Source organism: Danio rerio, chromosome 17 (assembly GCF_049306965.1).
Source record: "Danio rerio strain Tuebingen ecotype United States chromosome 17, GRCz12tu, whole genome shotgun sequence".
Lineage (NCBI taxonomy): Eukaryota > Metazoa > Chordata > Actinopteri > Cypriniformes > Danionidae > Danio > Danio rerio.
Genome location: NC_133192.1, coordinates 5,805,767 through 5,822,500, shown reverse-complemented (window position 1 = coordinate 5,822,500; position 16,734 = coordinate 5,805,767). Strand labels below are relative to the sequence as shown.

The window sequence follows — 16,734 nt, the reverse complement described above, 5'->3', positions numbered from 1 at the left end:
TGGGAAAAGTTTTGTCCAAGGGGAAAACACAGATTTCAGTTCAGTTTAGTTTAAAGCTTTACTAATCCCATTAAGACTACTTGGCCTGGTGTTACTGTATAATGTTAAACAGTACATTAGTCTTTGTGTTTGTGTTGTGTTGTTGTTCAAATATGTTATGCTAATTTCTATTTTTGCCTTTTTGTTTTTTGTTATCATGTTAATATTCTGTATATTATGTTTTCAGAATACTCAGTTCTGATTGGTCAGTCACAACATTCAAAAGGTATTCTGAGATAACAACCACTAAATAAAACAAGCTCATCTGAGACGTCGAATCAACTCATATGTTTCTGCTTGTCTGTCATGACAGAATTGTAGATTGTTTGGTGCCATTTATTGAATAAATATTACATAGGTTTGTACGCTCTACTCAAATGGTTTAGTTTCTGTCAGCTTTGACTTTTTGACAATTTGTTGCCATCTTGTGTCTGAATAATGCGCAGGTTAGTGTATACTCCATCAGCTGTTTTAGTTTCTGTCAGCTTTGTTTTTTTGACTTTGGCTCCATCTTGTGTCTGAATAATGTGCAGGTTAGCGAATACTCCATCAGCTGTTTTAGTTTCTGTCAGCTTTGTGTTTTTGACTGTTTGGCAACATATTGTGTCTGAATAATGTGCAGGTTAGTGTATACTCCATCAGCTGCTTTAGTTTCTGTCAGCTTTGCTCTTTTAACTGTTTGTCAACATCTTGTGTCTGAATAATGCACAGGGTATTGTATACTCCAGTGGTTCTCAAAGTGGGGGTCGGGACCCCCTGGGGGGTGGCGGGACAATGACAAGGGGTTGCTTGGTGATTTCCAAAATTTAAATAAATTTTATTCAACTATTTGAATTGTCATATTTTATTCATAACCCACAGAAGATTAATAGTTGCGTTAAAGAAACAACAACATACAAACAAAAATCAGCCATCAGCTTTTAATTTTTATATTAAAATGTAATTAAATTAATAAATGACAAAAAAAAACATTATATGTTGCATTTATGTGTTGTCAATATGCTCATGTTTATATGGGCCTATAGTTGTGTCTGCAACGTTTATATATTTACAGTATAACCAGTTTGAAAAATGTGAGTCGCTAGTCACTGACATTGTTATTTTGGGGGCGCGGGCTGAAAAGTTTGGGAACCTCTGGTATACTCCATCAGCTGTTTTAGTTTCTGTCAGCTTTGTGTTTTTGACTTTGGCTCCATCTTGTGTCTGAATAATGTGCAGGTTAGTGTATACTCCATCAGCTGTTTTAGTTTCTGTCAGCTTTGTGTTTTTGACTGTGTGGCACCATCTTGTGTCTGAATAATGCGCAGGTTAGTGTATACTCCATCAGCTGTTTTAGTTTCTGTCAGCTTTGTGTTTTTGACTTTGGCTCCATCTTGTGTCTGAATAATGTGCAGGTTAGTGTATACTCCATCAGCTGTTTTAGTTTCTGTCAGCTTTGTGTTTTTGACTTTGGCTCCATCTTGTGGCTGAATAATGCGCAGGTTAGTGTATACTCCATCAGCTGTTTTAGTTTTTGTCAGCTTTGTGTTTTTGACTGTGTGGCACCATTTTGTGTCTGAATAATGAGCAGGTTAGTGTATACTCCATCAGCTGTTTCAGTTTCTGTCAGCTTTACATTTTTGACTATTTGGCATCATCTTGTGTCTGAATAATGCGCAGGCTAGTATATACTCCATCAGCTGTTTCGGTTTCTGTCAGCTTTACATTTTTGACTGTGTGGCTCCATCTTGTGTCTGAATAATGCGCAGGTTAGTGTATACTCCATCAGCTGTTTTAGTTTCTGCCAGCTTTGTGTTTTTGACTGTGTGGCACCATCTTGTGTCTGAATAATGAGCAGGTTAATGTAAACTCGATCAGCTGTTTCAGTTTCTGTCAGCTTTACATTTTTGACTATTTGGCATCATCTTGTGTCTAAATAATTTACATGTTAGTGTATACTCCATCAGCTGTTTTCGTTTCTTTCAGCTTTGTGTTTAAATAAAGTATTAATAATCTTTCACAGCTTAAAACAATGTTTTCACTTTATTATATTTTTTGGCAAATAGTCATGTAATAAGTAGGATACAGTACATCCAGGATGATTGATTTTACAGAAAAAAAGCCTTTCAGTCTTATTCAACAGTGCTCTGCTTCATGTCAGGCTGCCAATAAACCTGTCGAGCATTATTCTGCTATTCTCAACCTCCTGAATGTACTTATATGATTGTGATACATTGCATCCCCCACTGAAAACAAGACAAATCTAGGTATATGAGGTATATCTCAAGGGGTTAATCTTAATAAAAGAATACAGTATTTACACAAGATGCATACGGCTGCCGCCAGACAGGTGTTAATATTTTAAAATAAGAATTATTTCTTCTTTGTATCTGCTTCACAAAACAAGTGTTAAGTCCCTGGTGACATAGGAGTTGTTTCACGAGGAATATAGGTGCTTTTGAAAATTTGTAATTAAAAGATGCTATCCAAAACCATTATACAGAAGGGATGCTTTATAAAATCATAAACTAATCCAACTGTGTTCGTCTGACAAAAAAAAAAAAAAGTTATATACATCAAGGATGGCTTGAGGTTGAGTACATTATGGGGGAATTTTCGTTTTGGGTGAACTGTTCTTTTAATGAACACATGCAAAGACAATCTCACACTAATGTGACAGACAGACAGATATACATACAGACAAACAGACAGTCAGTATGATGAAAACAGGGAAGGAAAGGAAGGGGAAAGAATCAGTTTTTCCTGCCACAGGGAACCAGCAGCCATCCTATAGGGAAAGGGACCCTTCCATGACTGGGATGAGGATTTACTTTCAAACACCTGCCAAAACAGAGTTCAACACGGCCTGCGTACGAACGGTCAAATTAGTTGTTATTAAGAGGTTTGGAGGCAAAAGGCAGAGCGTGAGGTGAGGTGGGAGTCTCTGGCGCTGGCTGAAAAAAAAACAAAACAAGAAATGTTACTCCTGAAAAGAAAAACAAAAATGCAAAGTTTATTGCTGTCAGGTGTGAGCGGAGGAGGAGAAATATTAAGAAAGAAAAGGCAAAACAAAAGGAGTGGACCATTTAGAAGTGGGGAAACAGAAATCAGCCCTCTCCCTATCTCTCTCTCTGTTCCTGAGATCAATTAGAGAAATCTAAATCCACACTCCCACTCGCACCATTTCCAGAAACACTCACGAAACTGCTTTTGGCCCTCAATTTATTCTAAAGTACACATTTCTGCCCTGAAAAAAAATCTATGTAGTCTTTCATTTTGCTGTATTATATTGATAAGTCTGGTGAAAATACAGTGACGGAGGAATTGCATTCAAAATAGGAAACTTTGAATGCAGCGGTGCATATTATATGCATGACTATTTTGGACTTAAAAACGCCTTTATATTCGAGGAGAATGCACATCAGTATCTGTTGTACAGACATCCTATAATACAGTGACCAATTAAATAAAAAAAAAAAAAGAAATGTAGAAATGCATGCGTGCATAAAAAAAACTATTATACAAGCATGTGTGCATGACTAAATAAATGAATGCATGCATGCAAGCATAATACAATATACAAATGCAGACATGCATGACTCAATATATGCACAAACAAACAAACTTGTGCTGCAAAATAGCTTTAAGGTATAATTTTACTTCCAAGTATGAAATCTATACGGTTCTCAGAACCTTTATTTTTGGTGTATTATATTGATAAGTCTGGTGAAAGTACAGTGACATGAAAACTGCATTCAAAATAGAAAACAGGCTTTGAATGCAGCGGTGCATAATATATGCATGACTATTTTAGTTTCTGAAAACGCCTTTATATTTACAGACTGTGCACATGTATCAGCTGTATAGACATCCCACAATAGTGACCAATTAAACAAAAATTAGGAAATGCATAAATGAATGCATGCATAAAAAAGTTTGCAAGCACATATGCATGAATAAATAAGTGAATGCATGAATAATACAAATGCATATGCTCAAGACATGGGCCAGACAGAATCTGCAGATATTTTTTGCCATTTCTGTGCAGAATTGTGTTAAAAATCTGGATTTATGCAGAATTATTTTGAGAGTATCATAACTAAAACCTTAATATATGAAATAAAAGCTAATACCTTTTTAACTTTTATTTAATGTTTACAATGCAAATTCAATTAGATCCACTTTATTGGTAAATGAAGGAAGTCTCACATATAACACATCACCTAAAAAAAAAGAAAATATTACTTTAAAAACTGTATTGTAAATAAATCATATGAATATTTTCATATTAGTCAATAATATTACTATAATAATAATAAAAAAATTGAATAAATATAAATTTACACACATTTACACAAGTAAATAAACAGAATCAACGATGGGCTAAAAATCTGTGGAAATTTGTGGGATTCTGCACGTGCAGATTCCGTGTGGGCCTACTTATGATTATATGCACAAACAAACAAACTTGTGCTGCAAACTAGATTTTAGGTATAATTTTACTTTCAAGTATGAAATCTATACGGTTCTCAGAACCTTTATTTTTGATTATATTGATGAGTCCTGTGAAACTACAGTGACAGGAAAACTGCATTCAAAATAGAAAACAGGCTTTGAATGTAGCGGTGCATAATATATGCATGACTATTTTGGTTTCTGAAAACACCTTTATATTTACAGACTGTGCACATGTGTCAGTTGTACAGACATCCCACAATATAGTGACCAACTAAATAAAAATGAAGAAATGCATAAATGCATGCAGGCGTAAAAAACAAGTATGCAAACTAGGGTTGGACTGATGGCCAATAGACAACACGATGCTAAGTCAGCATCGCCGATCCTCCGCCCCGCCCCCGTCGCAAACCCGCTCACCAAAAATACACACTCAGGCCCCGTTTACACTAATACGTCTTAATCTTAAAATGGCATTTTAGAACGAAAATGATCCAAATCCACACCGCGTTTTACCTAGCATTTCTGAACAGCCCTCCGTCCACTGAAAATGCACATCACGTGACGACACACACAGCCACACACACTGTCATGCGCTCCTCTGAGCTCTGGAGAGCAGTGCACGTCGGACAGTTTATCAAGGATGTACTGCTGGAAGGTTTCTCACTATAGTTGTTAAACGTGATATTCAGACATCCCAAGTCTCCTGGAAGCTCAGAGAGTCTCTATGCATTTGCAGGACTATATATAATAAAGATAATGCCCACAAAAGAGTGATAATCTCCTGGAAATCACGCGTCTCCCTCTCAGTCCTTAAATATGTCGCGCACCCTTATCACCCCCTGATCCCTCCACGCTTTTCAGACACGTCACGCGCACTCTGTCAACCCACCCCCTGGTTTTCACATGAAGTCCATCACGATGTTTCACATGAGACATCGTACGATGCCAAATTGGTCGACATCGCCCAACCCTAATGCAAACACGCATGCATGGCTAAATAAATAAATGCATGCATAATACAAATGCATATACGCATGAATATATGCACAAACCAATGCTACAAAATAGCTTTTAGCTGATTTTAAAGGATGAAATAAATCTAAATCCACACTCCCACCATTATCAGAAACATTCTGCCTCAGAAAATCGCTTTTTGGGCCTTCATTTCATTCTACAGTACACATTTTTTGCACAGAATCTATGTGGTTATCAGAATCTTTCTTTGTGTTGTATTATACTGATAAGACTGGGGAAAATACAGGGATGGAAGAATTACTTTTAAAAGATTAAACAATAACGTATGCATGACTGTGTTGGTTTCTAAAATGCCTTTATATTCTCTGACGGCGCACATGTATCAACACGACTCAGTTATATAGACTTCCCACAATACAGTGAGCAATTAAAAAAGTATTAATGAACGCATAAACAGACGCATGCATAGTTGCATAAAATAAATGCATGCATGCATAAAAAATAAACATGCATGCGTGATAAAATACACAAACAAACAAACCTGTGTTACAAAATAGCTTTTAGCTACTGTATAATTTTAAAGTATAAAATAAATCTAAATCCACACTCCCACTCACTGCATTTTCAGAAACACTCAGCCTCACAAAATCGCTTTTGGGCCTTCATTTTATTCTAAAGTACAAAATTCTGCCCTGAAAAAAAAATCTATGTGCTTCTTAAAATCTTTCTTTGTGTTGTATTATGCTGGTAAGACTGGTGAAATTAGAGTGATGGAGGAATTGCATTTTAAATGGGAAATAATAGCATATGCCAGACTATGTTGGGTTTCTAAAATGCCTGTATATTCTCGCACATGTGTCAGTTCTACATCCATTCAACAATACAGTAATAATTTAAATAAATATCAATAAATATTGATAATAAATGCATGCAGACATGCATAAAAACAAGTATGCAAGCATGTATGTATATATATAAATCATTTATTAAGCATTAGCAAATAGTGAACTCATTATTTGTTAAGTATTAACTCTACATTAATAAGTGTTAGTAAGCAGTTTATAACTGCAGCTACAAATGCTGTATTCTTGACTTATAAGCACCTATATAATGTGCTTATTAATTGTATTTTCATACTTATTGATTTATTTTTCATTACTAAATTAAGTATCAAATTATTTATAAACTGTATTTAAGAGTAGTTGAGGGTTTTTAGGATCATTCAGAATGAGTTAGTAAATGATTAATAAACTATTGAAATCAACATTTATATCTTATTATTCAGGCATATACTAATAGTTAACTAATATGTTTATAAATGCTTTATTAACTCAACTTCATGCAGTTTTGTGAGCTAATCTAAAGTGAGGACTATTCATGCTTTATCAATCCCTTATAAATGACAAATAAAGGCTCAGTTACATTCTAAACAGGAAAAATGACATTATTCATTTCTCTTCAATTAAAGATACACAAATGAAACTGTACTTCAAATGAAAAATAAAGCTATGCAACCTGATCTAAAATAAAATCTCTGTAGAGCTTAACCATTACATCTTATTATAATGTTAAATTATTATATTGTTGTTGTTTTATCTAGTTTTATGTCATATTTTGGCACTCCTGTTATTTTGCAATGTTTAAACTTTACAGTAATTTTACTTTTTTTAGAAAGATTGCATAGATTATTGTTAATTTGATTCTGAGCCTTTAATAGTCATTTATAAGGGATTTATAAAGCATGAATAGTCCTCACTTTAGATTAGGTCACAAAACTGCATGAAGTTGAGTTAATAAAGCATTTATTAACATATTAGTTAACTATTAATATATGCCTGAATAATAAGATATATAAATGTTGATTTCAATAGTTTATTAATCATTTACTAACTCATTCTGAATGATCCTAAAAACCCTCAACTACTCTTAAATACAAAGGGTTTGTAAATAATTCGATACTTAACTTAGTAATGAAAAATAAATCAATAACTAAGTATGAAAATACAATTATTAACCACATTCTATAGGTGCTTATGAGTCAAGAATAGAGCATTTGTAGCTGCAGTTATAAACTGCTTACTAACGTTTATTAATGTAGAGTTAATGCTTAACGGATAATGAATTCACAATTTGCTAATGCTTAATAAATGATTTATAGTGTGTAGTTATTATAAAGTGTTACCCTTTATGTCATAATGTCAATTAATCTTACACATTCATTTATTGTGCAGAATTTGGAGCTGTGTCAGTTTTGCCCCTTAAAGGTAAATCTTGTAGAATTGAACTAATTGGATCTGGCTTTTTCTACAGATATATTTATACTATATTCATACCTTTTAACTGATTAAATCTAACAGTATTCGATTCTGACAGGTTTATATTGATTATAAGAAATCTGACAAAATACATTTTAAGAAAAACATTAAATCCAAAGGGTAGCTACAGTTGATAAACTTCATTGTGATTGATTTTCTGAGTGCATGCACACATAAGAAAATATATACATGCATATGCAGATGACTAAATAAATACATAAATGCACAAACTTGTGCTACACAAGAGCGTTTCAGCTATTATTTTATTTTCAAGAGTGAAACAAATGTCTGCTCTGAAAAAAAAAAAATGTTGATTATCAAAATATTTATTTCTGACCAGCACGAACTACAACTATTATATTGATTAGACTGGGAAAATATGGGGATGAAAGTACGACACTCAAACAGAGTGGAGAGAAAAAAAGCCTTTTACAATGACAGAGGTCTCTAAAATAGACACAATTTCCATTTTTTCCATTTTCCTGGAAACGTCGAGCGGACTCATTTACCTACGTCCTTGAGAGAAAAAGTGTTCTGAAATACAAAAAAAAAAAAATAATAATAATAATCTATAAACGTGAGAGCTTTCTTTGTTTCTGTGTTCGCTGACAGACTGTCGGATGACATTATTCCTGATTATACACCTGAGCACAGATTCATCAGCGCTTGCTTTCATGAATTCCTTTTTTTTTTTTTTTTTTTTTTACAGCAAACGTGTTATTAAACCTGTAAATGGTCTTTTTTTTTTTTTTTTTTTTTTTTTTTTTTAGGTGGAACTACTTTTCTAGCCGTGCTTCATGTATAATTTACTACCTCAACTGCTTTGGGTTTTTAGAAACGTAGAGCCGGTCCAATTGAAATCAAGTAACCATCTGAAACAGACACATGCCAATTGTTAAAATTATACTGTTCAATCAAAGCAACCACATACACTCAAAAAAGCTTAAATGAACTGAATCAACACAATTTTTGAGTTTTTATGGGAAGGAACTTAATTTTGTTATGTCCAATCTACTTAAATGGGTTAAATTAATCAATCTGTTTTAGGACAAGATTAAAGAATTATGTGGAACCCTACATTTTGTATGGTGTAGATTGAAATATATGAGTAATAAATACATTTATAAAGTATATCAAAACAAATATATGTTAAAACGTATTTAAATATCAGATTTTGGCCCCTTTTTTTGCATTTTTGCTTTAGGTGGAGCTACTTTTCTCAACTTAATCGATTTTTTTTGGGACAGCATTAAAGAATTGTGTGGAACCCTAATATTTTACAGTGTAGATTGAAATATATGAGTAATAAATACTTTTATACAGTATATAAGTACAAAATATATGTCAAAAACGTATTTAAATATCATATTTTGGCCCCTTTTTTTGCTTTAGGTGGAACTACTTTTCTAGCCGTGCTTCGTATATAATTCACTACCTCAGCTGCTCAGGGTATTTTATACAAAAAATAAATAAAGCCAGTCCAATTGAAATCAAGACCAGTAAACCATCTAAAAGTAGGTTTATACTTATTGTTAAAATTATACTTTTTTAATGAAAAAGACACCACAAACACCTTTTTGTTTTGTAGTTTGTACTAACTACTTATTTAAAATAAGTTGAAACGACAATTCTGAAGATTTTGGGGGGGAACAACTTAATTTTTTTATGTTCAATCTACTTAAATTTGTTACCAATCTATTGGTTTTGGGACAACATAACAAAAAATTGTGTGGAACCCTAATATTTTACAGTGTAGATTGAAATATATGAGTAATAAATACATTTCTACAGTACACAAATGCAAATATAGGTCAAAAACGTATTTAAATATCAGATTTTGGCCCCTCTTTTGCTTTAGGTGGAACTACTTTTCTAGACGTACTTCGTGTATTATTTACTACCTCAGCTGCTCAGGGTTTTTTATACAAAAAATAAAGCCAGTCGAATTGAAATCAAGACCAGTAAACCATCTAAAAGCAGGTTTATACTTATTGTTAAAATTATACTTTCCAATGAAAAAGACACCACATACACCTTTTTGTTTTGTAGTTTGTACTAACTACTTATTTAAAATGAGTTGAAACAACAATTCTGGAGATTTTGGGGGGGATGACTTAATTTTATTATGTCCCATACACTTAAATTTGTTAAATTTGATCGATTTGTTCTGGGACATGAAAGAATTGTGTGGAAGCCTTCATTTTTCAGTGTAGATTGAAATATATGAATAATAAACAATTTTGTATACGAGTAATAAAGTAATCATTAATTTCATTCTTTCGTTTATTTTCCTTCGGCTTAATCCATTTATACATCAGGGGTCGCCACAGCGGAATGAACCCCCAACTTATCCAGCATATGTTGTACGCAGCGGATATCCTTCCAGCCGCATCTTAGTACTGGGAAACACCCATACGCTCTTCATCAATTCACCTATGGCGCATGTGCTTGGACTGTGGACAGTTGTCTACAGAACTAACCATCATTATTCACTGACTTGTTTTATTACTCAAACCTGCCTTAGTAACCTTGTTAAGTCTTTTAAAGTCAATTTAAGCTGAATATTTGTATCTTGCAAAATATGTAGTCAAATATTATGTACTGTCATCATGGCAAAGATAAAATAAATCAGTTATTAGAAATTACTTATCAAAACTTGTGTTTAGAAACGTGCTGGAAAAATCTTATTTCTTTAACCTCATAGCCAGCGCTCTAATGAGAACGCATTAAGGCGCTGTTTTTCTACATGTCAATGTTTACATCACTTTACCATGGTACTCACATGCGAAAAAGGTGTCTTTGCTTAATATTTTACAATTTCAAAATTTGTGGAATGTGAAACCTTCAGTGCGTGTGGTCATCAGACTTCTCCACAATTAAGAAGAGGGAGAAAATCACAAGACATTGTCTCAGAAAAATAATTCCAGAAATTTCATTTTGCATTATATTGGTGTCAAATTCAAAACATATACTCAGGAGATGTGTGGCTTTTAACCTATTACCTTTCTTATTTTCTACTTTTATTTGATTATGAAATAATAAAATGTTTAGTGTGGTGCAATTTTTTTTTTACATTACTTAAGAATTTATAACTTTTTTTCATTTTTAACATAATAAACTCTAGATGATGGATAACAAAGCCCAGGGTGTCTTCTTTCTAAAGATATATAATCTTTGAATGTAGACCAAATCATTCAGCAACTGTAAATGTTTCAACTTGGGAAGATCATTTTTGAGAAAGTGCCTCTGACGGTGAGGGAGAGAAGGACATCGACACAGCCTCGGAAAACTTTTTACAGAAATCTCATTTTGCATGCTATCCTATTCAAATTTGTAATATAAACTTATGAAATACTTGGCTTTCATGTCATATTTATTCTAGGACACTACATTAATGTTTTCCCTGTGTTTCTATATGGAAAACAAATATTAAACATTATTTTTTTTTTTTTTCCCTCATGACTTCATAATGTTAGCTTTTTATATTTTTTAACATGTAACATCTCCTTTTACCACAGTAAAGCTTAAAGTGTCTTCTTTCCAATGATACCTAATTTGGGTTTGTAGCTTACTGGAGTCAGGAACTGTTACTATTTAAAGTTAGGTGGGTGTAAATCCCCAAAATTGAGTGCTGGCTAACAGAAATTGGGAGAAAATTACAAAAGAATTCAAATTCACAATAATCCTGACTTCAACTATATGCATCTATTTATTATTGCAACATCAAGATTCAATTTTAATTAGGGATTTTATTCTTTTTAAAAATGTATATTTCAATATATGTGAAACATATGTGGAAAATATTGCACTTCTTTATGGGAACTACTGATTTAACTCATTTTCAACCAAAGAAGCAACAGCAAGCAGCCCAAAAATGCCAAGCAGACCTCAGAGCGCTAGAACTTCAGAGTTAAGTGTCCATTTTAATGGAACAAAACAAATCAAGAGTTGTCAAACTAAAGTGGGCTCTTCAACCCCAGCTCCCCATCTCAGACTAATAACGCAGTGTCTATGCTAATACATACGCCAAAACACTCAGAAAGTGGCAGCATGATGGATGCGCTGCCTGAAATCAAGCACAAATATTCAATACAATCCAGCAGACAGACCCAATCTCTGGAGATATTGTGAAATTCATAAGCGCCGCAGCATTCTGTGGATGTGAACGAGCTAGCGCTAATGGCTGTACATCACATCCGAACACAGATCCACTCACCGCATGATTGGCTAAATGAATGAATCACTTTTTAAAGGGGACCTATTATGCATCTTTTTACAACATGTAAATGAGTCCCTGACGTGTATATCTGAGAAGTTTCTCTCGAAATATCACACAAATAATGTTTCATGAGTCTTTGAAGCTGACCCTTAAGCCTAGTTCACACTACAGGATTTTAAGCCTGACATGGAGTAAACGAGCTCGCCGACAGATCTGGCTGTGACCGGGGAAAAATCTGCGAGTGCTCGGTGCTCGGCAGTCTTTACGTGTGAACTACAAAACAATGCATCAAAGAGGCTCGCTGACGCGTCGCTGACACCTCGCAGACGAAAATCCAATATTTAGCATGCTGAAAAATCCGAAGCAGTCGGCCGACTCGACCCCACATGCGGTCAGATATAGTGATGAGCTGCAGCCAATGAGAGAGCATATCAGCATAAGCTGAATGGCCATGTGCTCAGGAGCTCAACAGAAACGTCTGTGATTGGCCAGAATGGACATCGATACACTCACTTTATTCTGTATTAACACGGACACGAGAGTAGGCTATATTAACAGTGGAGCTAGAATTCTGTAACTATTAGAATAACCATACTGGTCATTCTGACCATTCTCTACGGTGGCCGGGAAGTGCAAAACAACAAGTGTTAAACGCTTTTACAAAGCTCGAAATAAATTTAAATGTTGAAAAACATTTTTTCCTATCATCAGACACAATTACATAAGAAAAACTATTTTACCAGGCAGGAAACAAATTTACATTTAAGAAAAAAATTAACAAGACGCAAAACACTTTGACTAGTCCCAAAACAAATGTAAAATTACAGATTCTTTACAAAGGGAATGTACCACATACCGAAAGTGACCCGGAATGTACCGCACACCGGAAAAACGTCAGCTTGTGTGTGACTCTGTAAACACAGATGCCACGAGTCTACAACTGTAAAAATCAATTCAAAATTGTTTGATAAGGTGCGCGCGATGTGTCTGAAGAGTAGGGGTGTCAAAATTAATCGTTTCTTCGGTGCACTGCGATGCAGACGTGGACAATTCGGTAACGGTTCAGTAATAATCATAACCGGTTATTACTGACGTCATTTACCTCATATGCGCTCTGTCGTGAGGGAGCCGAGCGCGAGTATTTACAACACTTTAACTACTTAAAACTAGTAAACTGTGCACAATTTCACTGTGTGTTTGCTGGATCAGTTTTTCACTGACATATACAACAATAGCCCCTATTTCACTGAGATCAAGAGAATGAAAGTAGCCTACTCCATTTCTCTCTCTCTCGCTCTGTCTCTGTCTCTCTCTCTTTCTCACACACACACACACACACACACACACACAGTGGCCCATTTGACCTGCTGGCGTGGCTTTTCTTCTCCTCTTGGCTGTTTTACAGCATTACTTTTGCATACAGAAAAGAGCGCGTGTCTGCAGAGTTTTCTCCACCGTGTCTATCATACATCAGCTGTGAGATCGCCGCTGCCGCCTGCCGCTTATAAGTATCACTCATCTGTGAAGAAAGCAGCGTGCAAGAGCCAATCGCAACCATTTTTTTGTTGAGGGTGTAACCAATCAAAGGGGTGTAAGAGAACTAGACAAGGATCAGAAATTGAGCTGGATATTTATATTTGTTTATATTATTTGCTAAATAATTCTATTTCTGACTGTTTGTATTAAATGACAAAATTGTATAACAAATAGTATATAAATATAAATATATTCAATACATTTTAATACAAGAAATGCTGCTGTGAAGAAAATATAAAACTGTGTATGGAAAGCATCGTCAATGCACCGTGATGCACCGAAATATCGAATTGAACCGAATCGATGGCATGATAATCGTAACCGAACCGTGAGACTAGTGTAGGTTCACAGCTCTACTGAAGAGCGAGAAGGGATGCGGTGGGGAGGGGTGAGAAGAGAGCGCGACATATTTGAGGTACGGGAGAGAGACGCACAATTTCAGGGAGATTATCACTCGTTTGCGGGCCATCCAGGAGTCTCTGTGCATTTGCAGGAGACCCCCGAAACCTCCAGGAGACTTGGGATGTCTTGAATGACCTACCGCCCTACTCATAATTCTCTCTTCATATAGCCGTATACCTATTACATATCCATAAAACACTGTGATATAACTGGACTCAGATCATATCGATTTCTCACTAGAATCGATCCCCTCCAGAGTTTGTTTCAATCGAGCCGAGACCACCTCATTCAAGCGATCTCGAACCGATTGATTTGGTGTGGATCCGAGAGCGTTTCCTGGATTCACATATATCAAACAAACCGCGCTAACTGGACAAACGAGACAGGTTCCAAAACAAAGGTCCAGGCGTGAAAGCACAATAAATGCTCCCATGAAAGATTGAAACGCTGTCAGTGATGTCATCAGCACACAAGCCAATGGTGTTTAGCTTTTTCTGATGACCACTCCCTCAAAATTTCATTGGCTGTGGTTTGGTAGCTTGACGGAGTTGTTGTCAGATCATGTAGTGTGTGACCCCAACCCCCCCCTCTCTTGTCAATCATTTACATACTGTCGTGTAGAGTGAACACCACAGAGATTAAGGGTGCTTTCACACTAGCACTTTTGGTCCGCACCTGGGTTCGTTTGACGTCATAGTATGGTACATTCAGCTAGAGTAAACATGTCTTCTGAACTCGGGTGCGCACCCATGAACCGTACCAGAGTCCGCCTGAAAGAGGTGGTCTGGGGTACGGTTCATGCAAACTCTGGTACGGTTCACTTCTGATGTGAATGCAATCGTACCAAATAACGGAAGTGAGGCGCCAACTGTACAACAAACTATCGTTTTCATAACGTTCGTTCGTGTGTGTGTTTGTGTGTCTGTGTCATGTTTCATACCTTGGTGACACGCGCGGGACTGAGCCAGAGCAAACACAGTGATACACAGTGATGATGTCTGCTTGTGTCCTCCAAAAACAGTTCTTGCAGACACTGTGTGATGTTCTGAATGTTTAAAACATTTTTGCGGCAGATGGACGCGAGTCGCTTACTGTATGTCCAAAACCAAAAGCTTCAGTTAAAGCAGAATGGCCGCGATGTGCGGACGTCTTTCCATTTCAGCGCTTGCTTTCGTGACCGTCACCTAACAACAGCTGTAAACAAAACAGCAGCTCGATGACGCAAGCGTACCGGGGTTTAGAAGGAAAAACACAGTGTGAACACAAACTAACCGAGGAGGTGGCAGGGGAAGGCAATCGAACTTGGGTACGGTCCAGGCAATTAAACCAAGTGTGAAAGCACCCTAAAAGACAAAATTAAGTAATGTAATGTGAACAGCACAGCGATCTGCCAATGTTAAAAATCCTGTAGTGTGAACTAGGCTTTATAGGTTTTGATTCTAATCATGCCTGTTTGGTGACTGTCACTTTAAATGCAAATGAGATTTTAAAAAAGAGGGCGGAGATTTAAATGCCTATGTGTCAGCATAGTGGCAGATTCAAACGCTTACTCAAGGCTGTTTATGCCAATGAGGGAGAGATTGTCACTAGTAGGAAGTGCTCTTCCCCTCTGATGACACGTGCAAAGGGAGAATGTCTATCAAAGTGTTTCTGCAGACTGTTTATATCAAGTGTGAATATAAAAAACGCAATTAATTAATGTTTACCATTGGAGGCTGGCTAAATTTACACATTGCTGCCCCACAACTGTGTTTAAACTCCTTATAAAAGTGATTTTTGCATAATAGGTCCACTTCAAATGCACATTTTCCCTGAGTTCTGGACTTCTTTAGATAAGATTAAGGCGTTTGACTGATATAAATGACTGACGCATGATAACCACTGAAGTCTCAGCCTGGTTCATTAAAAGGGCGCCAGACATCTCTGATATTAAACTCAGATTACAAGCCAGCGCACACATCGTCTTCAGAGATCAATGTTTCGTGCTGATTTGATGTTCATCATATAGAGCTTCTCTTCCCTAAAAGTTCAAAGATTGAAGTCAATTTTTAATAAAGCGCGTCTGAAGTGTTAACAAGCAAATCGTCAGGCTGAATTGGCGTAAGGCTGCTTGCATTTCTGTTTCTCGCTAGAGATGCATGATTAATAAATAATAAATGAAGGATTTAGCATGCTGCTGCTTTTACAGATCATGCCATTGATTTTTTTTTCTTCTGTTAAACAAAGCTGTTGACTCGATTTAATGTAGCATGAATTTACAGCTGTTCCATGTACAGTAGGAACAAATAAACGTCAGATTGATCTTTCCAGCTGAACCCTGCGAGGTTGAACCGTCTGCTCAAATGCTTCACATTGCATTAATAACTCTCGACTGGGTTGCATATATTCTATTTTGTACAAGTAAATAAATGCCTGAATGAGTTAATCAATGAGAATTTCATCTGAATAATGATGCTATGAGAATGTCACGGTTCACAATGTGTATGATCACACTTTAGTTTAGTTTTGGTTCTAGTTAAGAATGACATGTGTCCTTTTAATACACTCAAAAACACTTTATATACACTTATAAAATATAAAAAGAGCTGAAACAACACAATTCTTGAGATATTTTTTTGGGGGGTAAACCTAATTTTTTATGTTTAATCCACTTAAATTATAACAATAATAACCCGTTTACATATGAAAGTGGAATGAACATAAAACAATGAAGTTGTCCCACAAAAAAACTTAGGAATTATGTTGTTTCAACTCATTTAAGTAGTTCTGAAGTAGTTTGAACAAGCATTACCCATGGCAACTATACTTAGC

The 16,734-nt window shown here is 35.6% G+C and overlaps 1 protein-coding gene and 1 long non-coding RNA gene across 6 annotated transcripts in view; one reads left to right on the top strand and one right to left on the bottom strand.

Moving 5' to 3' along the window:
- LOC100334314 (kelch-like protein 29) overlaps positions 1-16,734 on the bottom strand; it is a 380,138-nt gene that overhangs the window by 157,043 nt on the left and 206,361 nt on the right. The gene's annotated exons all lie outside the window — the stretch shown is intronic.
- LOC141378510 (uncharacterized) lies at positions 125-4,198 on the top strand. Its single transcript, XR_012393216.1, has 3 exons — positions 125-667; positions 1,263-1,726; positions 1,906-4,198. It is a non-coding gene; the product is annotated as an uncharacterized lncRNA (long non-coding RNA).